Source organism: Equus asinus, chromosome 5 (genome assembly GCF_041296235.1).
Source record: "Equus asinus isolate D_3611 breed Donkey chromosome 5, EquAss-T2T_v2, whole genome shotgun sequence".
Lineage (NCBI taxonomy): Eukaryota > Metazoa > Chordata > Mammalia > Perissodactyla > Equidae > Equus > Equus asinus.
Window position 1 is genome coordinate 45,333,830 of NC_091794.1, and position 27,017 is coordinate 45,360,846.

Genomic DNA, 27,017 nt, shown 5'->3' on the forward strand with positions numbered 1-27,017 from the left:
ACTTACATTGCTGGAACGAGGACCAATCACAAATGCGTTTGTATTGCTCATAATACTCTAATAACTAATGGTCAATGGACAAAATGGTCAATGGGCAGTGCATTAATTTTGCAAATTTTCATATGTTTTTATTTTATTTTATTTTTGAGGAAAATTAGCCCTGAGCTAACAATTGTTGCCAATCCTCCTCTTTTTGGTGAGGAAGACTGGCCCTGAGCTAACATCCATGCCCATCTTCCTCCACTTCATATGTGGGACGCCTACCACAGCATGGCTTGCCAAGTGGTGCCATGTCTGCACCCGGGATCCAACCTGGCAGACCCCGGGCCACCAAAGCAGAACGTGCGAACTTAACTGATGTGCCACTGGGCTGGCCCCTAATTTTGCAAATTTTTAATCAGATGATCAAGTATTTGAAGAAAGGTTTTCATTTCCACTTGGAGGGTTAAAAAAAATACTAACTCCTATAGTTAGAAAACACAAGATAAATGAATCATCTTCTGTCTTAAGAGCCTTTCTTAGCTTCATGATGGCTAGGAGTGCATATTTTTTCCATGGAGAAATAAGTAACCCCTACTCATCTTTGTCCACAGCCATGCAAAAATTTAGAATTTAGAATCTATTTAATTAGGAAGTAATTTGCTGCTCAATATTTATGAAGTTATAAGCCCAAGCCATGTTGAAAGATTGTAAAAGAAGCAGTTGTAGGAATTAGTCACGAATTAGAAAATATCCCCTGGTGAAAAAACTTTAAAGAATCATCTATAATACCTAAATGTTGAATGTCACATTAATAAAGTTATGCTACCTAGCATTAGCAAATAACTACAACTTCAGTTGAGTACAGGATTATTCAGCTTCTAACTATGGGCTAGTTTCCACCATTTAACAGAAATGATAATAAGCTAACAAAATATACATACTATGAAACATAAGTGAAAGAAGTTGGCTTTGTAAACTTTGCAGAAATGAACAAGTAAACATACAATAATAATTTTTATTAGATATGTATAATGAGCACATGTATACATGTTATATGTATATATACACATCTACATGTTGATCAGGGGATCCCAGTATTTTCTAATACTAATCTAGATAATCAGAAATTCATATTTATGCAGAAAGGTACAATTTTTATACTAATAGTGTTGATATATAACCTGCTAAGTATTCAAAAACATACGAATTTTTATTATCTAAAAAGGACTTAAATTAATTTCATATAGACAAAAAACAAATTTATAGATGTCATAGTCACTAATCAATGATCAGTAATTCCATAAGAATATTGATGTTTAACATGCTGCACTTTCTCAGGAACTCTGAGAGTATACCATAATAAAAATCTGATCCTAGATAATATCACTAATGGTGGCCTTCTGCTTTCATTGTTGTAGCATTAAAAGAGAAAACCTAATTTCATGGACCCACGTTATCCAAAGTTTAACCATATAGCTAGAAACCTTAAGGTCACATTTTGTGTCCAAGATTCCAGAGAGATTGTACCCACTTGATGGCTACAGTTCACATTTACCTTGAAGAAATTTCCTTGAAACTGAGCCACATTGATAGAGAGGAGAACAATTCTGATATATTCTTATATTTGCACTCAAAGATGTCCAGAGACACGTAAAAAATGACTCTTACAGGCCAGCCTGGTGGTGTAGTGGTTAACTTCGTGCGCTCCACCTCAGCAGCCCAGGATTCAGGGGTTCGGACCTGGGCGCAGACCTGCACACCACTCATCAAGCCATGCTGTGGAGGCATCCCACATACAAAAAAATAGAAGATTGGCACAGATGTTAGCTCAGGGACAATCTGCCTCACCAAAAAAAAGAATAATTCTTATTCACCAACATCTGTGAATCACTTCTAAAATCATTATATTGTCACATCATTTCCAACAAATAGCTCTATAATTCTTTAAAAAAATCTATGATTCTGTTTGATTCAAATCTGATTAAAAATGAACATGGGCCTTTAATCCTCATCAGATTAATTAACATTTTCAGTTTGAGTCTGAATACCAAACAATGTCCTTGTCCTATTTTATTTTTTTTTCCCTGAGGCTCTAAGCTCAATGTGCTTAGATGTCATGACACACTTGTATGGAAGTATGATTTTGTGAACCAATGGTGTCAGGTAAATTGGGTTTCTCAAAACACTTTTTAATTCCAAAAAGTCAATGACCTGAAGAAGTAGCTCAGTGTATACCTTCTGGAAGTTTCTAATATCTCACCAAATGGCTGAGTTAAAGTAAACCACATCTCCAAATATTTCCCAAACATTCACCAAATTTTGATGGCTAAAGTTACCTTCAGAAAGATTTCTTCTTCTATTGCATTACGTCTTGCAAACTCTCGCGAGGAATAATGTATGCAATCTGGGCACACCAGCCTTCACTTTCTTCTTGAACAAACTATCTTCCGCCCTTCAGTTGTAAGTGCTTGATCTATGGTGAGTGCATTCAAATTTCCCATGTTCAAATATCACAAATTCCTTACAGACAGATGTTCAGGAATTTACAGCTCATTTGTGATTACTCATTATTAAAAAAAATGGGTATTAATTTTTATTTCTCTTCCTCTATTTCAATGGCTTTCAAACTTTGATGCTCATCAGAATCAGTTGAAAGCTTGTTAAAACAGATTGCTAGGCCCCACTATTAGAGTGTCTGATTTATTATATCTGAAGGTGATGCCTGATAATTTGCATTTCTAACAAGTTCCCAGGTGATGCTGATGCTGCTTTTCCTAGAACCACACTTTGAGAACCACTGCTCTATTTGTGACAAAAAAATTCAAGCAAGCTACATTCAAGAGTCAGTGCAAATTTTGAAGACTGGCAACCCATTTTGGGTACAACTGGAAAATTGCCTACAAACATACTCAGACAGCCCTTTGCTGTCATTTGATCTATTTGAACAAAAGAAGTGTTAGAATTTTCCAATGTAAATTGCCATAGTTAAATCCAACATATAGTAATAAATGACAATTAATTATCAACTAATTAATAATCAATCTCCTTTTTATATTTTGATAATTTACTGGCATAAGTTTCCAAAGGGGCAAAATGACTAGTACTTTTTTTTTTTTAATTCAAGCTCTTCTTCTCAATTTATTTCACAGATCATAATGATTAGAGAATCCTATTTATAAGTAACTTGCCTAGGGTAACACAACTAGTTAAGTGGTGGGGAATGGATTTGAACCTAGTTCTACTGACTATTCTATAATGCTACACTACTGCCCAGATATCATTAGCCTATTCATAATTTATTAACTCAACTAGCTGAGGGCCTACTCTCGTGTAAGGTATTACATGTGACGTTGGGAATAAATAACGAAGAAAACAAAATACTGCGCTTAAGTTTATAACATACTAGAGAAGTTTTATACAAAGTAAAAAGCTTCAATACAGAGTGATAAGTCCCATAATATCAATAAGATAGCTTATCACACTGCAATCTAGTTTCAAAACACCTTTCCAAAAACAATATAACCTGATCTTCAAAACAACTGGAGAGAATTAATTGACCAGATTTTTCTTTTTTAATTTGGTAAATGAAGAGCTAAAGAAGCAATATTACATAGGACTTTCTTTCCCTTCTATTCTCTACATCAACGTTTCCCAAAGCATATTTAGCAGCACACTTGACCTAAGTGATGCTCAGAAGAAAAAAAGGGTTCTGTGGGCAATTCTGTATTTCTCCTTGGAGATCCATAATGTATATTATCATTTTAATAGTTCCAAGACCTTCAGTAAAAAAAAAAAAAAAAAATTAACTTTGCTTAATCCAGTGCTACCCAAACTTATGTCATCATAAAACTCTGTATGAAACTTTTGAAACACTCATCTGGACCTACAGTTTTTGATCTTTTTTTTTTTTCTTTTGAGGAAGATTAGCCCTGAGGTAACATATGCTGTCAATCCTCCTCTTTGTGCTGAGGAAGACTGGCCCTGAGCTAATATCCATGCCCATCTTCCTCTAATTTTATGTGGGACACCTGCCACAGCATGACTTGATAAGCGGTGCATATGTCTGTGCCCAGGATCCTATCCAACGAACCCCAGGCCACTGAAGCGGAGTGCACAAACTTAACCGCTACACCACCAAGCTGCCCAGTACCTATACTTTTTGAAAGATGTTCTACTGAGAACTAAAGGTTTCCAGAAGATTGTGGTATTGGGGGAGAGGGCACTAAATTGGTCCTTCTTGGCTTCTTCCCACTTCCCCTACTAGCCTGGCTTCATTCAAAACAGCCTACTTTTATCTATATAATTTATTAAAGGATATGATTAGCCAAGTTGAATCAGGAATAAAAAGTTGCAACTTTAAGTGAATCACCAAAATTTATACTAAAAACCCAGGAAAAGAGTTTGAATAGGACTTTATCTTGAAATATAACTAAAGTTTATTTTATAGTAAAAAAAAAAGTAGGCTATAATTGCAGCCATGTGTTAACTTTTACAGTGAACAAATAATGAATCAAATCATTACAGAGTTTTTAAAACAGTTTTTGAAAAATTTTTGATAGCATGACACCTGATCCTTTACTTACTGCTTGACATTTACATCATGAATATAAAAAAGACTCTTCAATAATATTCAAAACTCTCATCACTTTTGTCAAAGGCTTCTTTCAACTCTTTGACAAGTGTACATAGCAGTCTTTTTGAAACACCTATCCTACTATTATCTTGAATACCTTTTATGGGCATATTTTATAATTACCACAGAGAAAAGCAAACTTCAAAAAATAGAGATACAGACATGCATGAGAATTAGGAGACTAAATGTTGGGAGTGAAGTGGGGAGGTGAAGACTGCATGATGTGGTAGTGTGTATTAATGTTTTCATTTTCTGTATTTTATAAGGCTTTGACAAATTGGGGACTTCTAATCCTGGAGAGTCTGCTCTTCCCAGAGTCAGCTGATCCCTAAGATAGTAAACAACTTGCCTTGGAGCATGCCTTTGATAGGCAATCAACCAATCCAAAACCCACAACCCAAACCACCTCTTCTAACTCTCACACAAGAAGACAATATCCCCCTTGCCCTCATCACCCCAGGGCCAGGTACCAGACAACGAAAGACCATTCCAATAGCCCAGAGCCCTCACAATTATTCAAACCAACCAATCCTAAACTGTTTGCCCTGCCTTGCCTTGCCTTTCTCTTGAAATTACAATGAAAGATCTGGCATGCTGTCCACGCACTCTTTCTGCCTCCTGACCAAACCTGGTACTTCCCCATGTGGTGCTGCATGGCACGGCATGCCTCCTTCTCTTGGAAACTGTGAGTAATAAAACTTATTTCAATGGCATTGACCTCCACATATTGTCACTTATTCAGCTCTATAAATTAAATCCCAGGTACAATCAAACATAGTAAAAGTACTCTCTGCCAGGTCATCATTTACTAATGGCTTTGTATATAAGTTGATCACTTTACCAACAGCACCTACATTAAATTCATTAAACCTAGTACTTATTGCGAGGGTTAGATTTTATACTTTTCAATTTACCTATATAATGTAGTCAGAAGTAAACAATATTAAACAATGGAGACTGACCAAGGCTCTACCTTATTAGATGATCTTATTAGATGACCTAACAAGACTGACCTTGTTAGATGGGATATAAAGACTTGTCTTAAACTGGGAAGGATACTTGAGTAGGAATTAAATATATAATTGGTTTATTGAAGAAAATTTTTAATGTATCATAGTTTCTCTATGTAACTCATAGTGGCAAAATCTTTAATAAAGAATCCTCAAATAAGCAGGAGCCCCCATATACACTCTACATATGGAGGAAATTTACATTTATAGAGGAAAATTCCATTTGCAAAGGTATGTCCAAAACCGGAAGAGAACTACTCCTGGAGACAACTCTCATCACCTCAGAAAGTCTTATCAGCTGCATAAAAGATAACCCTTATTCACCACACATTTCCCCCCACCCCTTCCTACAACTTGTTTCCTCCCACAGTAGCCCAAAACCCCTTTTGCATTGTTTAGCCTAAGATAGCATACAAGCCTCAATCATCTGGCTGCCTTCTGGGGTCTCATTTCATTATGAAACTCCCACAGATGCGTAATTAAATTGTTCTTTTCCTCTCATTAGTCTGTCTTGTACCAGTTTGATTTGAGGGCCCCAGTTATTGAACTCAGGAGGGTAAAGGGAACAAGATTTTTCTTCCCCTACAGTAGTTTCAGTGAGTGTGAGAAAAATAAGTTTACATTCTGTTACTATCTTGCCTTTTAGAATTTTTAAAGAGAAAAAGTAAGGATTTTGTTGTCATAATTTGTCTTGTTTATAGAATCTAGAATTTACCCTAAGGCTTCATGTTTATCTTTTATGAACTAATGAATACAAATTTCAAATAAACCTTCAGTTTTAAATACAATTTAATGTGAGTGTGTTTTGCATTAATTTTTGAGAGCTGCAGCATTTTTAAAAGCACAGTTTCGAAGATACAATGGACATGATTAAAACTGTGCAAATAATTTGAAAATATAGGACACATGACATATATTAAATCCATAATCAGATGAGAAGTAATTATTTGTACCATGAATAACAAGCCTAATATGCATAAAATATGTCTCTATAAACATAATACATTTTTGTTAAGCCTAAATACCATAATTAGAAAAATTTTCTTTCATTAAGCAAATATTCTAATGAATAAAAAGTCATATTTACTCTAAACATTAATTATTCTATTTATAAAGACACTAAAGAAACATCCATATTAAAATCATACTTCTAATAATTTTATCTTTCCTTTTTTTTTTTTGCTGAGGAAGATTCTCCCTGAACTAACATCTGTGCCAATCTTCCTCTATTTTGTATGTGGGTTGCCACCACGGTATGACTGCCAACAAGTGGTGTAGGTCCGTGCTTGGGAACTGAACCTGGGCTGCCAAAGTGGAGCACACTGAACTTAACCACTAGGCCACTGGGCCAGTCCCTTATCTTTCCTTTTTGATTTGGAAAATATTTCATGATCTCTCAATACTTTGGGTTACCATTATTATCATCATTTTTTAACTCATACATCCAATCAACAAATTTCTTTTATATGACACATATTATACTAAGTTCCAGGAATACTACTACAAATAAAACAGTCACTGCCCTCGAGAATCTTAAAGATCTTCTGAAGAGGCAGATAACCAAATGGGAACTAGACGCAGTGATACGTGCTATGACAAAGCTATGCTAGGACAGTCTGTAGAGATCAGAGGCTTCCAAAAGAAAGCAGCAACTAAACTATAAGAATTGAACAGCCATTCTAGTCTGTGGACTCAGAGAATAAGCCTGACTCCAGGAAGTGGGATAGTGACCATACATAAAGCCAAATTGGCCACAGGAAGTCAAATCATAAAGGGCTTCCTGGGCTGTGAAGAGTTTAGACATCATCCTGAAGGTAACAGGAGGCCATTGAAAGATTTTTTTTTAAAGATTGGCACCTGAGCTAACATGTGTTTCCAATCTTCTTTTCTTCCTTTTCTTCTTCTTCTTCCCCTCAAATCCCCCCCAGTACATAGTTATATATTTTAGTTGTGAGTGCCTCTGTTGTGCTATGTGGGACACCACCTCAGCATGTCCTGATGAGTGGTGCCATGTCCATGCTCAGAATCCAAACCAGTGAACCCCTGGGCCATCAAAGCAGAGTGTGTGAAATTACCCACTGGCGCACGGTGACAGCCCCTGAACGATTTTTATCAGGGATGTAAAATGATGGATACTGTTGAATGTTAGTGGCAAAGCATTGCATAATTAAGATTTACAGAATCCCAAATGCCAGTAAATGCATCTATTCAATAATAATATGAGCATTTTTCCAATGGCATGATACATATAACACTCTATATCATTCCTATTCATTAACTTTGGGACATTTTTCTTTGTTTTTAGATAAGAAAATTTATTTAAATTGGCTGGAATAAATGGCTATATCATTATGCATTTATATATTTATATAATTTTTAAACAGCTTGTATAAGACAAAAGCAAAATTTCAATCACAGTAGGTACTGCTAAGTCTTTTCTTACAATACTGTGATCAGTTGAAGAATATACAGATTAGAACAAATAAGAAAAATTTAGAGGACTCCAGAGGAGAGCATAAAAATTCTTTGAAGAAAATAAGAGCTACAAGAAAAGGTCAAGAGAACCAAAACCAATTTACTAAGACATTCTGAAGAATGTCTTTGAAACTGTCTCAAGACATACTTTTTCTTTTATGGATTAAATAGGCAACATCTCTTCTGAGAGATTGTAATTCTCCCTTTCTGTCTCTTTTCACCCAAAAGAAATAAAAGAAAAAATATTCTAATCAACTACGTGAATTATTTCCTGAGTCATAGAGATAGAGAGAAAGTGAAATTATTTATCATCAAACATTTTCTGGTTAATATTTCTTTTTAAAATAAATTAAACATTTACCTGCATGAAATATATTAAATACAGGTACCTCCAGGGAAACTACTGTATCATTTCTCGGGTCTCCTTAAGCCTCTTGGATTCTAAAATGTAATTGATTCCTTTTCTGAATTATTGGTATAATGGAGTCTAATAATATTCTAGGACAATTTACACTTAAATGTTAAATTATACTTAAATGTTAAATTATACTTAAATACTAATGATAGTTTTTAAAGCTTTTATCTTGGCCATCTTAGGAAAAATGAATCCACCTTCCAAAGTTTATGATGACAATGCATTTTTGCTATTATTGGGAAAACATATATTTATAATAAGTATTAACAGGGCATTTGTTATTGTTACATGCCATCAAGTAGGTTCAGACTCCTGGCAAGTCTATGAATGAGTGATGTCCCCAATGTCCTGTCCCCAATAGCCCTACTGAGCTTCTATGCACTCATGCCTATAGTCTCCTTTATGGAGTCAATCCATCCCATATTTGGTCTTCCTCTTTTCCTGCTGCCTTCTACTTTTCCCAGCATTATTGTCTTTTTCAAAGACCACTGCCTTCTCATGCTATGCCCAAAGTAGGACAATCTCAGTTTTATCATTTTTGCTTCCAGGGACAGTTCAGGCTTAATTTGCTCCAGGATCCACTTGTTCATCTTTCTGGCAGTTTAGGGTATCCGTAGACCTCTCCTCCAACACCATATTTCAAATGAATCAGTGTTTTCCCTGTCAGCCCTCTTCACTGTCCAGCTTTTGCACTCGTACATAGTAATGGGAATACGAGGGTGTGGATAATCTTGGCCTTGGTCTCTAATGACACTTCCTTACACTCGATGATCTTTCCTAATTCTTTCATTGCTGCCCTTCCTAGTCTCAGTCTTCTCTTGATTTCTTGGCTGCAGTCTCCATTTAAATTGATGACTGAACCAAGGTAGAGAAAATATTTAATAATTTCAACATCTTCATTGTTTACATGAAAGTTGTGTATTTCTTCGATGGTCATGATTTTCGTCTTCTTGATGTTTAAAAGCAGTTCTGCTTTGGCATTTTCCTCTTCCACTTTCATCAGAACTCCTTTCAAGTCATTGCTGCTGATCGCCAGTAAGATGCTGTCATCTGCATATCTTAGATTGTTGATATTTCTTTTACCAATTTTCACTTCTCCTTTAGCTGAGTTTGGCCCAATTTTTGCATGATATGTTCCGGGTACAGATTAAATAGATAGGTAGATAAGATGCACCCTTGTCTGACACCTTTGCCTATAGGAAACCTTATGTCTTTCTATATTCTGTCCTAACAGGGCACAGTTAATCAAAATTTAAAAATTAAAATTAACAGATTTTCCTTGTCCATTGCCATGTATACCAATAAAGTAGCAATCAGCAAGTGACTTCCTATACTTTGCAATAGACATTCTGTTAACTATGAACCTCTAACAACAAACATTCCTTTTAAAACATTAAGTTATAGAAAAGAGGGAGTAAGCTCTACACAAATTATTTTGCTTCTGCTGAGATCTTCATCAACTTGTAGGCCTCAGGCCTCTCTTCAAGTCCTTCAACCAAAAATAAATAATTAAAAACTGACATGAAACTTGACTAAATAATTTTAAATAATATGTAAGCCAAAGAGACAGCAGAGTAATTTTCAACACCACCATATTTTTTAAACAGACTAGCATGTTTGATGCTAAAACATAGCATAGGATAGTGTTAAGAGTCTGAATTCTAAAACCAACTTCATAGTTTAAATTCTGAGTCCTCCACTTACTAGTACGTCCTTGTGTGAGTTTATTCCCTGCTCTGTATTTCAGCTTTCTCTATACCTCAGTTTCCTCATCTGTAAAATGGAGTAATAACAGTACCTACCTTATAGGATGGTTGTGAAGATTATGTGAATTAATACATATAAAGCATTTAAAACAGCTTGGCACGTACTAAAACTGTATAACTGTTAAATAAGCTTTGCTTGTCTCCTAATATTTCAGAGAAATCTAATGTTTTGACCATAGATAATGAAATCATTTTAATATTCCAGGAGTAAAGTCCTTGTTTATAGGCAAGGCTGAACACCAGCAGAGCGTTAAAGATGTTCAGAGCTGGTGTATATTCTGAGCAGTCAGTGCTCATGCCCTATTAGTGGTTAAATATTTTTATTATTATCCTTGGTTATAGGTGGTAACTATCTTCCAAGTAAAATTGGATTATTCTGGGCCAGTATTCTTTACCTAAGTTCTATAGATCCCCTGGCCTTTCATCCTGGTACAGGATGAGGGTGGGGAGGGAAGAAAGCTGGGGCAGGTGAGAGGCCTTTATCTTATACACTGGAGTTAAATAAATGACTTCACCTAAAAAAAAAAAGAGTCTCACAGCCTTAAATCAAGCTGAAATTTATTCCATTAGAGGTTTCTTAGAAAAAGTATTTTGTACAAAATTTGTCAACCACTCTGCAGCAGTTTCCTTATAATATCTCCATTGCCCTCCTGTTCTGTTAACACCAAATCCTTATTCCTTGACCTTAGATCTCAGCTTTTTCTACCATAAGCCTACCACAAGCCTACCACTATATATTTGTATAAAGCTTTGCATTAAAGACAACTTCATATATATATATGAAAAATCAATATCAGCTGAACAGCGATTCAGACAAACTCCCATGTTTGGGAGGCCCAGCAAGTTAGCAGTAAAGTGCTCCATAACTGATAGTATATTATTTTTACTACATTATTTCATTTATTTTCCCAATAAAATTTTAGGGTATTGTTGATTCTACAGAGGAAGTTAAGGCTTTAGCTAAGATGTTTAATAAGCATCCCAAGGTCATACCACTAGGATTTGAGGCCAGCAATCTTCTCGCTATGCTGTTACCACGCTACTTTGTCTTCCATGAAAAGGGATGGAGATGACTCCCCAAGATACTTATGACGCATGATGAAAAGGCCATAATGATCACTCAAATGGAATACCCAAGGCTTTATGAGCTGTGGATTCATAATGGAACTTATCTCTCTTCCATTGAGGAAAAAATCTGCTAAAGCCCAAAACTTGAGTCTTGAGGAAAAAAAGTAATCATCTTTTAATAATTTTATTAATTATTTTCTCTTTTCACAGGCAAGCTGGCATATATACAAAAGAAGTTTCTGTTAAATAACCTCATTTACAGTTGTCTTTAATGCAAAGTTTCTTGCATCCTGTTTCTTCTTAAAAGAGGATGATTTGACTGTGATATCCATCATTCCATTGTTATTGATAATAAAAACAATAAGGAGCTTTAAATGATTATGTATCAGCTATTGAGCTGCATCATTTAAATTTACCATTTCATTTAATCTCTACAACCACACTACTTACAGATGAAGAAATTGAAGCAGAAAAAGGTTAAGCAACTTGATGAAGATCACAGATCCAATAAAAGTTCATCTGGGATCCAAACTCTTTTGAGCTCTTATTTGCTGTGTGTTTTTCTTACTTCTACCTGCTCCCAACTCCTCCCCTAACAGAAATCATACTAAAAAGTATTCACAGACACAAACACAAATACAGTGTGTGAAGAATGTGATAACTAATACATATGAATATAAAAATAAACAAATATAAAATAACTTAGAAGGATGGACAGCTATGCCAAGAAAGATTGAGAATATATAAAAATATATAAATATATATTCATATATATAAATATACAAATGTTAATAATGATAAAACTAGGTGATTGGATTATTTATTCCTTATACATTTACCATTTTCAAACTTCCTTTAATGAGCATATGTTGCTTTTATAATTAGAGAAAAACTTATTTTTTAAAAATTCCATCTTGTTACAAATATGTGTGATTAATTTTTATCCTACTTTTTTGGTCTTGTATTAATTTTCTCCTATACTATATACTATATTTTTTATGGAGTCTAAATTTTACATTAAATAAGATTGCACTCTCTTTACATATTGGTGTTATTAACTCACTATGCCAAGTAGAGCATAAAGAACAGATTCATTTATTCAGACGTGGTAGGTGTATAAATGGTCACATATTTTAAAAGATTCCATACTAGAGGTATATATAAATTTTGAAGGGATCTAAAATTTGATTATACAAAAATATAACCAAAATATGCTATGAGATATAGAAGAAACTATACTTCTTTTCTTGTTTTGTTTTGTTTTTTTTCCTGAGGGAGATTTGTGCTGAGCTCCCATCTGTGCCATTCTTCCTCTATTTTGTATGTGGGTTGCCACCATAGCATGGCGACTGATGAGTGGTATAGGTCTGCACCCTGGAAGTGAACCTGGGCCACCAAAGTGGAGCATGCCAAATTTAACCACTAGGCCACAGGGCCAGCCCCTATATAATGGTTTTTGCCTCTGGGTTCCTCTCACAGAGTTCTTAAAATTCCTTATAATTTCCTAAGTGAATAAGAGCACTAGGAGCATCTTTTGTTCTAATATTCGGTCTTTGGCCCCAGGTCCTGATACAGAGTTCCTAAATCCCTTGGAATTTCTTGGGTAACAGCAGTCTTTTTTTGCTATGAGGGGACTCTTGGTGGACTCCTAAAAGCTCCTGGATGGGAGCTGGTTACCAGAAAGACCAAGCCATGACCAGCAGCTTGGAATTTCCAGCTCCCCTCCATTCTACAGAGAGAAGAGAAGGCTTGGGATGATGAAGCCTCTATAAAAATCCCAAGAGTGTGGGGTTTTGGAGAGCTTTGGGGTTGGTGAAAATATGGAGGGGCTAGGAAAGTGTCACACCTGGAGAGGGCATGGACATCCCAGGCCCCTTCCCACATGCCTTGCCGTATACATCTCTTCCAATTGGATGTTCAACTGTATCCTTTATCATATCCTTCTATAATAAACTGATAAATGGCAATTAACTGTTTTCCTGAGTTCTGTGAGCTGCTCTAGCAAGTTAATCAAACCCAAGGAGGGGGTCATGGGAATCTCTGACTTGGTTAGAATCACAGGTAATAACTTGGACTTGGGATTGGAATCTGAAGTAGAGGGATGGGAAGCAGCCTTGTGGAACTGAGCCCTGAACTTGTGGGATCTGACACTGTCTCCAAATAGATAGTATCAGATTTGAGTTAAATTGTAGGACATGCGGCTGATGTCACAGAAAATTGCTTATTGTGGGGAAAAATCCCCACATATCTTGTGTTGGAAGTGTAGCAAGTGTCGGATCAGTGTGAGAGTAAAGGAAAAGCACAGAAGGAAGATTGAGTTCTTCCCTACACATATGACTAGGAAAATCATCTCTCTATAAACATATTCATATTTTAGAATTTTTAGAACTAATCATTAAATTCATCATGGTCCACCATCAAGGATCCATGCTTTGTACTGTCCTGATTTAGCATGTCCACTTTGGAGCTCTGTCCCACAGTCTCAAGGAAGGCTTTCCCACATTCCCTTCCTACAGATGCCCCCGCAACTTTCCATTCTCTTCCCTTTTCACTTCCTGTTCACCAAACTTTCAGCCTACCCACACAGGTACACACAGAATTTGTTATACACAGAAGAAAAAGAAGAGAAATAGAGAAGTAATGAGAGTAAGTTGAACAAAGAAGAACTTAATAATATTGTTCATGTCAATCATTGATTAATATTTCCCAAAATCCATACTATTACAGAAAAGAAACAATAGGGGGAAGACAGAGGAGCAGGAATGAAAGGAAGGAAAAAAAGGCGAAGGAGAAGGAGGAAGAGGAAAGTTATTTTGTACCTTTCTCATCCTTCATGATAGCTTAGTATTTCCAACTTTGAAACAAAAAGGGAAGAGGATGAAAGTTTCATGATTAAATTCAAAGCCTTTAAAATCTATCACTCTCCCTAAGTCTCTTATCCAATCACACTCAATAATAATGCAATCATAGTCATAACACATTTATTTAAAACATGATTCAAAGTTGTTATTGAGACAATTGATGTTAATAGAAAAGTTGGCATCTTAAATCACGGCTGTTTCTTTCTCATAGTTACATGGGAAAGCAACACTTTGGAAAACAGAGAAGTATGGATTAAAGCAATGGTTAAAGAGAGACAGAGGGAGAGAAAGAGAAGAAAACTGGGGTGTGAAATGTCACAGGCAAAAAATGTCACGAGCAAATCAATATATAAATTAGGTCTATAAGACCTATAAGTTTAATTGCATATTTTATTAGGCAGCAGCAATAGTCACATATAGATTCTTTCCTCCCTAGATTTTAACGCTAGCGAGAATTATCAGTGAATGCGGGTTAAAGAATTTTTAAAAAATTACAACTGGATTTAAAAGAAACTGAATCTGTTGATCATCTGTGTCTGTATATAGACTTATGTTACATACTTTTCTGGAAAAATAATTGATTCATATATCTAGCAATGTCAAATAAGCATACTCCAAATCATTCAGTGTCCTCTTAAGCTTCTTCAAATAGCTACTGGAAAAAGTGCCATCATGTTTGTTAACAGAGCTTATTTTGTTCTAGTCAGTCTAAGTATTTGTCTAGTTGGTTATTTAGGTTTGCAAATGACAGGGCTAACTAAATGCCAAATAAATAAATAAATAAATAAATAAATCATTCCCCTAAAAATAAAGAAGTCATTTAGTAATTTATTTTTTTAATATAGAACTTTTTTTCATTTAGTACTTTAAAAGTAACAGATTATTATTTTTTTAACGATTGGTGTCCAAGGCAGGAACCATAGACACACTCTGGCACATGTACAAATCTCTCTTCAAAGGTCTAGAGCTGCTACTGGCAAAGCCTGTGTTATTTACTGCTCAACCTTATTCTACAGGCTTCCGAAGCAAACCAAGGAGTAGCCAGGGCTGAGAGGAGGAGAATAAACATCCAGTCAGAGGTGGAATGGCCTGGAAGAACAGAAAGGATTAACAGAAGCAATACCGAAGCTTGGCTGTTTAGGGAAAAGCATAATTTTTGTTTCATTTACATAATCTTTCATCCTCTTCAAATCTACCAGAATACTTTTAATAGGGTAGATGTAAACATACTTCTTAGATAAAATTACGCCACAATACAGAAGAATTGTCACAATGCAACTATCAGCCAACATCTTTACATTGTGTTCTATCAGCTATCGCATTTGAAAAGGAGCCAGTGGTATAATTTAGTTTTTTTGCTCAATAAATATTTAATGACACCTATATATTCCAGAACTGTCCCCAGTCCTGGGAATACAAAAATGAAAACAATTGGCATGGTCCCTGACCACTTGGAACTCACAGTCTCTACTTTTATCTTTTTGGTCACAATTTGGTAAAAGCATAAAAATTCTGGAAGAGCAATAAAACTGTTTGTCTATTCAGAAGCTTGTCCCAGAGCTGATTAAAACTTCTTTCTTTACATCCTATTTGGCCTGGTAGTCTAACGTGCTGTCTACAAAATTGCCTCCAATCTCATGCACGCTTGCTTGACTTCCGGAACAGAATTATCAAGGTGAACATTTCTGGATGGCTGCCTCAAGATTTTGGTAATTTTCACAGTTGGGAGTTGGCATAAATCCCCGAACAAATGAAAGCAATATCTGATGGACCCTTCAAGGATTCTTGCCACATCCTGGACTTCAACTGAAGTGAGAAATGTAAAACCTGGGTTATTAATATTTGTTTGTTTTTATGTCTTCATTGGGACTAGGGAAGGAATTAAAACATGTCAGTGTCAAACACTGAATTTCTGTGGGCCTCTAACAATGATTTGCTATACTTCATTTAGGACTATGACACTGACATGCCATTTAATGAGTGCACACTATTGGGGAATTTCCTAAGACAGAGAGTGGAGTTTGAGTGTAGTTATCCACACCCTTGATCCTATAATAGGGTAAGCAAATCTAATTGGCATACACATAAGGGCTTGGTCTTATTAGTATCATATTGTAACAAGTTAAGACCAATAGTCATACTCAGCTCAAGTGGCTGCTTTCATAATCAGCAATAGTTCAGTTACTGAATCAAGGCAAACACGTAGGAAACCCTACTTCCTCATAACTCTCTTCCAGAAACACAAGACTATACATACAAGAAGACATCCTTAACAAACAGGAGTTGTACTAAAACAAATAGTTGTGAATATAATTAAAGTACAATGCATAGGCTCAATTGCTTCTAGTACTTCATAAAGTACAAGAAGACTATCCTGCTATAAATTATGTTCAAAAGCTATAAGATGGTTTTAAAATATTATGACTAGTCATTTTGCAAAATTTTAAAAAAATCCTTCAAAAAATAAGAAAAGCTCTTCTTTTCATACTTTATAGAATACAAATTGCAAAAAAGAAAAACAATGCATGAATCAAATTAAGTATAAAAGTATAGGATGACCTATGCTTATCATATTTATGCTACACAATTGTATTAGTTTTTTATTGTTGCATAACACATTACAACAAACTTAGCAAATTAAAACAACATATTTATTACCTGTTTTCTTGGGTCAAAAATCTGAGCTTTGCTTAGCTTGATCCTCCCCCTCAGGGTCTCATAAACCTGCAATCAAGGTGTTAGACACACTGAGGTTCTCATTTGGAGCTAGGAGTCCTCTTCCAAGTTAATTCAGCTGGTTGGCAGAATTTAGTTCCTTGTGGTTATAGGACTGAGATCCCCTATTTTTTGTTAGCTGTCAGCCAAGTATTGATGTCAGCAACTAGAAGCTGTCCACATTTCCTTACCACATGGCCCCCATAGGCAGCTCACAACATGGTTGTTTGCTTTCTTCCAGGACAGCAGGAAAGCCTCTCTCTGATTCTCATTCTCCCTCCAGATAACATCATATAATCACAGTAGTGACTATCTCATGACCAATTGTTATATAACGTACTCTAATCAAGGAAGTAACTATCCCATCTATTCAAAGGTTCTGTCCACACTTAAGGGGAGAGGATTATTCAAAATATGTACACCAGGAGTCAGGAATCTGGGGGGACATTTTAGAATTCTGCCTGACACAACAATGCTGTCTTACCTGCAAAATGATTGGAAACAGTGTAGCCCATATCGATGCCTTTTAGGACTTATTCCAATGAATATAGAAATTATTAGTTATCCTATTAACGTTATTACTGTCATAGTGAACAAATATTATTAACCTCAGCTAGCGATGGAGATGACAGAAGCAGAGATGCCAAGTCAGCTTGAGAGAGCATTTAAGTCACTGGGAAAGGCAGTGGGAATAGAACCCAGGATGCTGCCATGCAGTCTGTTTTCCCAGCTTAGTACCATAGCATGATTCCTATATTAAGTAGAGGCAGATGGCAACCTGATGCTAGTGCACCAGCTCTGAAGGAAACTGGCAAATACTTTTCTTTTAAAGGGCAATTAATTCACTAAAACCAAAGTGACTGTAAAGCAAGTTTCCATAATTTACCAAATTAGCAAAATTTCAAAAATGATGTCTATTTTGAAAATTAAAGTCTTTTTTTTTAACAAAGAGAAAGGGAAAAGAAAAAGCCTAAAGCCTGAATAATTAAACATCTGACCACACCAAAAAAGTCCCAGGAAAAATGATGCCAATATATCGTAAATTTTTTGCCTCTTTCTCTTTCTCTCCTCTCTTTCCCTCTCTTTCTCTCCCACCACCCTACCAATGGATGTAATGATCAAGAGAAATACATGGATTAAATCAAATAAATGTCCTCTCATTGAACAATAGTATCTCCTGAATAGGTTAGCTCCATTTTCAAGTTCTCAAAAATGAGGAAGAGGAAAAATATTATTGCCAAAATATCCTCAACTTTAAAGTTCTAAAATTCTATTGCTATAATTTAAATTCCAGACAATCACAAGTAAAACAGTAGATGCTGGTGCCGGCTCTGTGGCTGAGTGGTTAAGTTTGTGCACTCCGCTGCTGCGGCCCAGGGTTCGGATCCTGGATGCGGACATGGCACTGCTCGTAAGGCCACGTTGAGGCGGCGTCCCACATCCCACAACTAGAAGGACATGCAACTAAGATATGCAACTGTGTACAGGACGGGGGTTTGGGGAGATAGAGGAGGAAAAAAAAAAAAAGATTGGCAACAGTTGTTAGCCCAGGTGCCAATCTTTGAAAAGAAAAAGGAAGATTGGCAACAGTTGTTAGCCCAGGTGCCAATCTTAAAAAAAAATTAAAAAAAAAACCCAGTAGATGCTGTGAGCCAGATTGGGAGGAAGGAAAAATAACAATTGGTGTTATCCCTATTATGTGTCCAGCCCAGTTCTAGGAGTTGTCACAATATTAACTCATTCAATAGCCTCAACAGCTATAGAAAGCATTAGCATCCCCATTTAACAGGGGACAAAACAAACAGATTAAGGGTTCAGTGATTTGCCCTGGTCATACAGCTAATAAGGGCATTGCTTGAAACTGGGAGGCCCTTGGTAAAGGTTTGTTGAACAACTGACTAAATTAACAAACGAATAAACAAATAAACAACGCAGGGCCAAAGGCTAAAAGACTCAGAAAACATTCATCCTTCAAAAGCTATAATTTAACTGGACAATATAAAGCAGATATTTTCAATTATTTCAGTGAAGTTATTTTATAAATAACCCTGAAAAATACCAATAAGGGATGAGTATGGAATTGCTTGACATGACATTCAACAGTCATTGGTATGCTCTTAAAGCAATGCTTCAGCAAATATGCAATAAAAAAAGCTACATTTCCACATATTTCATTTTATTCTTTGTGATTCAATCAATTAGACAAAACCTGTGAATACATCTATGACAAAGTTAGGTCATTGGCAAATTAAATATATCTTAATGCATACATATTTTTGATACTATTTTTTCTGTGTGTCATTACAAAGAAATTCACTGGGTGATCCAAATTACTTGAGTACAGGTTAGAGCATTCCTATTTAGGTTTTGGACATGCAAATTAAACCTAAAATAAGTTCTTCAAGTAGGCAAAAGAGACGTTAACTTAATAACACTTTTTCCTACAAGCATAATTAAATGAAATAGACTTTTCAAATTTAGATATCTTAATAAATATCAATTGGAGCTATAACAGTAATCTTACACAAAAATAACCATCTAAAAAATAAACTTGATGAAAACACATACAACTCATTGAAATCAGATATTACCCTCAATTTTAATGACTGACTAAACCATATAGTTTTATGTCAATACTTTAAATTAATAATTCTTTCTTCTAAAACTATTGTTTAATTCACTCTTCTTTCATGCCAAATACAAGTAAAATTGACCAGAGAGTGTTAAATGGAAACTGAAAGCGTTGCTTTTTTTTTTTGTAGTCAAATAATCACTTCTTGAAGATGTATTCTGTAATGGATATAGAGCTATAATTTTCCCCTCAAGATATTTACAACCTTGTAATGAAGATAAAAAAGTGTGCAAATTACTGTAATACAAAACAGTGCTGTAATAGTTCAAAATAACATTCCCTTATTCATTCAACAAAAACTCTTTGTTATGGATGGAATTGTGTCCCCCCAACTTCATATGTTGAAGTCTTAACTCCCAGTACTTTAGAATAAAACTGTATTTGGAAATAGAGCCTTTAAAGAGGTAATTAAACTCAAATGAGGAACACATGAGTGAGCCCTAATCCAATATGGCTGGTGTCTTTATAAGAAGAAGAGACATCAGCGATGCAAATGCATGGAGAAAAGGCCAAAGGGGGACACAATGAGAAGGCAGCCATATTCAAGCTAATGAGAGAGACCTCAGAAGAAACCAACCCTACTACTGGCACCTTGATCTTGGACTTCCAGACTGTAAGAAAATGAATTTATGTTGTTTAAGTGACACCCAGTACGTGTTATTTTTTTATGGTAGTCCTACAAGACTAATACGCTCTTCCTCACAGGAAAAAATTACCGGTAAGTTTAATAGATCAAAAGACAATATATCTTGAATCACAGATTCTATTTTCCCCTGTACAATTAATTAATTTAATTTACAGTACTGAACAAGTCTCTAGATTAGTTGTCACCAGTATAAGCACTATCGGGCTGGGCAGATTAATGAGTGACAAGTCTCTGGGATTAATAAAATAGGGAGTGGTGGGGACTGCACATAATTGGGGAGTTCATGACAAGGACAAAGATGCTGATGCTACTCAACTTGAATATATCATGCAGGTGAGGGCACAACATCTCTCTCTTGTTATGACTTAAGGGCTGACATTTACAACATATGCCTAGATCCTAGTTTCTTCATATAAAGCCTTTTATTAAATAATTTCTAAAATTCTTTCCAGCTTCAACTTTTTAAAAGTCTGTGATAATCTTTTCTCTATTGGTGTCATTAAATAGAGGATAAATTAAGCATTCCCAAGAAAATTTTATCCTGGTATTGCAAATCTCTTAGTAATTCGTAGTTTAATCAAATTCTTTTCTAGAAATTAATTAATATTGAATGGCATGAAAAACTTAGGAACTTTTCAATAATAATATTCCACACTTGGTAGCATATCTCAGTTTCACACTTTCAGATGCCTTCAGGCAGTTATTATTATCCACACTTAACAAATTAGCAAACCTGGATGTCCCACAGGTGCTTCAAATACAAATGGTTTGAAATTGAGTAGATGGAAGGCACTGGAAAGAGCATTGGCATTGGAGTCAGGTTGAATCTCAGCTCTGACATTCAGGAACTTCACAACATTTAGCAATGTCATTTAGCAATACTTAACCTCACTGAGCCTTAGTTTACTCAGTATAAAATGAAGATGGACATTTATCTCGAGGTTTGCTGTGAGGACTGTGAGAAAATATACATAATGCAACCTATCTCAATGCATAACTGAGAAGAACTGTCCAAAATTGAGAAGACCAGCAGCAGGAGGAGCAGTAATGGTCCTCCTACAAACAACAGCAACTACGGTAACAGCAGAAACATGCCTATCACATCTCAGGGAATGCTCAGGGCCCCTTTCAATCTGTCCCTACACTGTTAAGAAACAGAAATCTGAAATTTTTCTCTCTTCAACCTGCTTCTCAGCATACATTCCTTACTTCAGTGAACAGCAACACCATCCAGCCACGTGACTAAGCTACCAACAGGAGACCTTATTTAATCCCTTTCTTTCTCTCACCGGGGTCTCTCCTTACTCCCATATTCATCCATTGCTGAAACCTATTGAGTTTCTCCCTTTCAACATCTCTGGAATCTATTCTCTTTCCCCTTCATTTCTGCTGCTACTGCCTTATTACCTTTTGCCAGGGTAAGCAATGGTTTCCTAATTGGTCTCTTGGTATTCATTCTCTCTCTCTCCCTCCTAAATTCATCCCCCATTTTCTTGCAACCTTATCCAAACAAACAAAAATGCTCAATATATGTCTCCTGTGCTTAAACTTGGCTAGAACCACAATGTTGCTGCTGTTCTTAGTGAAGTCCAAATTCCTGTGAAATGCCTGTGTGTTTTAATGGGCAAATCAGAGACTTTAGTCCTTTGCAATAAGTTCAAATCCCAGTTCTGTCATTTACCAATTGCATGAGCACCTCATATTATTGTTTCTCCAACTAGACTAAGTTCTTTTTAAAAAGGGACTTTGCCATGTATGACATCCCCAGAGTCATTAGTGCCCAGCACAAAGAAGGCAGTAAAAGTTTGCTCAGTGAATGAATGAGATCAGTCACCACAAGTCCATAGATCTAGTGAAGTTGGAGTCAAGTAGTCTCCTGGTCCAGAGATTCTTTTTTCCCCATTTGGTGAGTTTCTTCTCCAATAAACAGATTTGAAAAAACAAATTCTCATCATGAGAATGACTACATCTCTCAACTAAATGGAATAACCTCATAAAGTTCAGTCTAAGACTTTCTGTTATGCAAAAGGACAATGTGGCATATTCTAGATTCTAAGATCAAGCATCTTTATGATTTATTCTTTGAATAAGCACCACAAATACAGTAGATTATTCCTTATTCAAATACCCATTGGGCACACAATGTACCAGACAATGTGCTAGAGCCTGGGGATATAGTTATGGTTCCTGCCCTCAGTTTGCTCACAACCTAGAGGAAGAGAAAGCAAATAATCACACATACACACAAAATTGACTCTAAAATTTGATAAGTGCTATGAAGAAAAAAAAACCCCTGAGATAAAGACCATAAAATAAGGACCTAATTTAGGCAGTGTTTTCAGGAAAGGCCGCTCTGGGGATGTGGACACAAATATGAAAGATGAAGAACGAAATTTATTTTGACATCTTTTGGATAATAAAAATTTTAAGGATACCATGATGAGAGAAATTTTTACTTTGGAATTGCTTTTATATTTTTAATAATATCAATCCAATCCACAATGTTTTCTGGACTGTGATCTCCTAGAAGATAGATAAGATGCCTCTTTTTTCTTTTGAATTGTGCTGACATAACTAATTCCAAATGTCACGAGTGCTCCCTCCATAGAGGCTTGTTGACTGAACGTGTGAGAAAGGGTTAAAGGTAATGAGACAAGATAAGCACGTATGATTTAGACCACACCATAGCGGTCACTTAAATTAAGAGGTCAGTATGCTCATTAACCAAGCTGAAAGACCATTAGCAACAGAAAATAAAGAGAGTGAAACTAAGTATTGAGGAACAACATATTACATTTAAATTAATGGGGTTTAGGGGGGATCCACAAAAGTTCCTGCAGCTTCTGCCTCTTCTTTATTATGTCATGGTTCTAATTTACCTCATTTATATTAATGAATGGAGGATTGCACAACTATTAGCATGATCGAAAATTACACTAATGCTCAGTAAATCTACCCCTAATTATTATGATTAATGAGAAGTTGATCATCTTGGACCAGATTAACAACTTAAATCAACTGAAATAGAGCAAAGAGCTTTTTCTTGCTAACCCAGGTCTTTCATCATTTTTATTTAATGAAACTCTGAGCAATCCACTCAGTAATGTTATATACTAATTCACTATAACTATTCATTTACATAGATTTACATAGATTATATTTTTCACATTTATGTATTTATTTGAAATAATTATTTCTAAGTGTATTAAAATGTGGTCTTATGATTGCCTTTATGCAGTGTTAATGTTCCAGTACAAAATTGAATAATAAAACTAATCATATTTTTTCTCTACCTGGTTCCAAGTCATCTGTTTGAGGGTTATCTCCTCCAAAAGAGAAATGATTCATCTTTGTAGTCATCAGAATTGATAATTAGGACATTAAGAGGCATAAATCTCACTTACTTATTTAAATATTGCTACTTTAAAAAAGGAGTTTCAAGTGATAAAAAGAAATGATAGAAGAACTTAAATTGACTTTAACCAACTTAATATCTGCCTTTCTTTTTTGATCAGGACCAGTAAGCTATTTTTATGAATTTTTCCTTAATTCTGCCTTTATGAAGACTGAAACATGCTCTCAATACCTTGTTTTGTCTAGTTTATTTTCTTTCTATCTTCTGCTACAGATGGGTGTCCATGGAAACAAACCTGTAGTCAATGTTAGATTCCTTGAGCACAGTGGCCTAAGATGCACGCTTTGGCAGCACAACAAGCAAAGAGCTGTCAAGGATAATATTTCTGTGGACTGCATGACAGGCCTTTAATGAAGCAGAAAATTTCACATTAACATGGCCTTTATGTCCTGAAAGTGTTGTCCTACCTCAAAGCTGTATTTATTCTGCTCTTATTATCAAGATTTTCTTACCAAATTACAGGATCTTAAGTTATAATCAATTTAGTACACAAATGTCATTTCTCCAGGCATGCCCATGGTCTTAAAGTTCCTAAATTAATTCAGAAAATATTTATTGAGGAACTGCTCTGTGCCAGGCTCTGTGCTAGGGCTGAGGCTTTAACAGTACAGAAGGCAAAATATCCCCATCTTCAGGGAGTTTCTAGTTTAGTGGGAGAGCAGAAATGGAAAAAGTTACAAGCATGAGGACCGTTACCTAAAGGAAAGGACAAGTGCCTTGGCTATATATAACAGGGGAAACCAAGCTAATATGGGAGATCAGGAAAGACTTCTCAGAGAAAATGACATTTAAGAAGAGAGACTAAAGTATGGAATAGTTGTTAGCAGTTTATCCTGCAAGGAAGAACTAGGACTCTGGGAAAGAAATGAAGTTTATCACTGGATATAAATCCAAAGAAAAAAGGCCAAGTAGCGTAATAGAAAGATTCTGAGGTTTAGGGCCCTACAGATCATGTTAGGGTCCGAGCTTCACCAGATCCTAGGTTGTACAACCTTTGGGAAATTATTCATATCCCTGTTTTATGAGCCATAAAAGTAGAAATGATATGTACCATGTAGGATGGCTATGCGGATTATATGAGATAATATACACCTGTATGAAAGTGCCTGACACAATAGCAGGTCCTCAAAGAATATTAATTTCCTTTTCCTACATAAAGAATGTGGCCCAGGGGCTGGCCCTGTGGCCGAATAGTTAAAGTTCCACACCCTCCACTTTGGTGGCTCAGGTTTGTGGGTTTGGATCCTGGGCATTGAAGTACCCCACTCATCAGCGATGCTATGGAGGCATCCCACATACAAAAAATAGAGGAAGATTAGCATAGATGTTAGCTCAGGGCTAATCTTCCTCAAGAAAAAAAAAAAAAGAAGGATTGGCAATTAATGTTAGCTCAGGGCGAATCTTCCTCACCAAAAAAAAAAAAAAAAAAAAGTGGCTCCAAATACTGTCTTTCAGCAAATTCACAAAAGGAAACTGGGGGAGCACATCATGAAAGTGTTTTAAAACTAGTGAGGAAAATAGGCTATGGATTCATTCAAACCTGGCTCCAGTCACTTTCTAGCTACCTACTAGTTGTGTGGACTTGAGCAAGTTATTTTATTCACTCTGAGCCTTGGTTTCCTTATCTGTAAAGCAGGACACAGTAGTACCTTGGTCAAAGAGTCTTAGAATAAAATGAGATATTGAAGGCCAAGCTCATGGGAGAGCTTCTGACAAATAGTAAATGTTCAATAGAGTTAGTTGTTTATACCACTACAGTGGTGACAGCAAGAATAGCAGCCGGAGAAGGAACCAGCTCTGGCTATCTTCTTTTCGTTACATATACAAAGTGAGAGGTAGGAAATAATACTGGAGGAACAAATCATTAGAAAAACGCATCAAAATGAAAGAAGTAAATGAGTTCTAAATAGTAGTCTAAAAATAGTCCAATGTTTTAGATACAATACTGATAAAAGGTTTAGATGGTCAGGGGAGATTTAAGAGTAGATTTTGCAAGAAACATCAAAAGTATCTACACATGAAAGGAATTACAAGTGATTTGTTGGTCAGTTAAATCTAAAGATTGATAATTGTTTCTTATACAGTGTATCAGTTATCTATTTCTGCATAACAACCACCTCAAAACTTGGTGGCTCAAACAACCACCATTTTATTTGTTCACAATTCTGTGGGTTAGCTATCTGGATTATGCTACCAAGGAAGCTTCCTCTGCTGGTCTTGCCTGGGATCACTGATGTGTTTGCAGTCCTCTGGTATTCATGTGGGGCTGGTCCCCCTGAATGGCTCCATTTACATGTGTAGAGGATGGTACTGGCTATCAGCCGGGTTTCTCTCTCCCCATGGTCTCTCCCTTAGGAGGGTAGCCCAAGCTTCTTCACAGTGTGGTCTCAGACAGGCAAGAAAATGAGAACATGAGCTTCAAGGTTTTTTGATGCCTACACTCAGACCTTCTGAAATACCATTATTACCACATTCAATTGGTCGAAGCAAATTACAAGGCCAGCCCAAATTATGGAAGTAGAGAAATAGATTGTAACTCTTGAGAGAGAAGCTATAAAGACAAATTGCAAAGGAGAATACATATAGGGTTACTAAAAGGAATTCTTTTTCTTTTTCTTTTTTTTTGCAGTCTGCCACGTACAGCTAGCTCATATTCCCTGCCCTTTCATAGTAACAGTACTATCTAAGTTTTATTGCTACATGAAACTTAATCTTACTCCATTTATGCTTGTCTTATTGCATATAATATATGAAACAGACAGTCAAGTTACTATCTCAGGAGATCTCTACAGTTAATCTGTATCAGAACAATCAGTGGGCTTCAAAAAGGGATTTCTACCTCCTACTGCTTAGGCATTCTCATTTAATTGATCAGGCATATGACCCAGACATTCCTTTTTTTTTTAGAAGGCCCCCAGATGATGCTAACTAATAGTCATGATTGAGAACCACCATGTCTAAATTGTTCCAGTTCTTTTAAAATATAAATATTAGTGGACTTAAAAAGCTCCTTCTCTTACCCCTGTAATACTACTAATTATTTTATTTCTCCTAACCCTCTGGCTGTCACTTTTATTCTTCCTCTTAGGACTCTCTTCCTCCATCCTTCAGCAACAATTTTTTCCAAGGATCCATACACTGCCTACTTCTCTGATCCTATATATACACTCTGAGTGCATGATGACACCCCAATCTATGACTTCAGTGCTAATGACTCCCAGATTTTGATCTCCATTCTGGAACTCACTCTTAAGCCTCAGACTTAAACATCCCAGGTGCCTAAGGGACATCTACATATACATGTTACTTAGGTATCTTAAATTTTACGTGTATTAAACTGAACTAATTTTTCTCCTCATCCTCTTTCTCCCTTTTCTATTTTCTTTCCCAATGAATGTT

At 35.9% G+C, this 27,017-nt stretch overlaps 1 protein-coding gene across 9 annotated transcripts in view; it reads right to left on the minus strand.

The window, feature by feature from the left end:
• NAALADL2 (N-acetylated alpha-linked acidic dipeptidase like 2) overlaps positions 1-27,017 on the minus strand; it is a 1,281,993-nt gene that overhangs the window by 801,220 nt on the left and 453,756 nt on the right. Inside the window, exon 2 of one of the 9 annotated variants that reach the window (XM_070509421.1) lies at positions 16,869-16,934. The exons of the other annotated variants lie outside the window; for them this stretch is intronic. The gene's annotated coding sequence lies outside the window, so the exon portion shown is untranslated. The remainder of the gene's footprint in view (positions 1-16,868; positions 16,935-27,017) is intronic. 9 annotated transcript variants of the gene reach the window in all.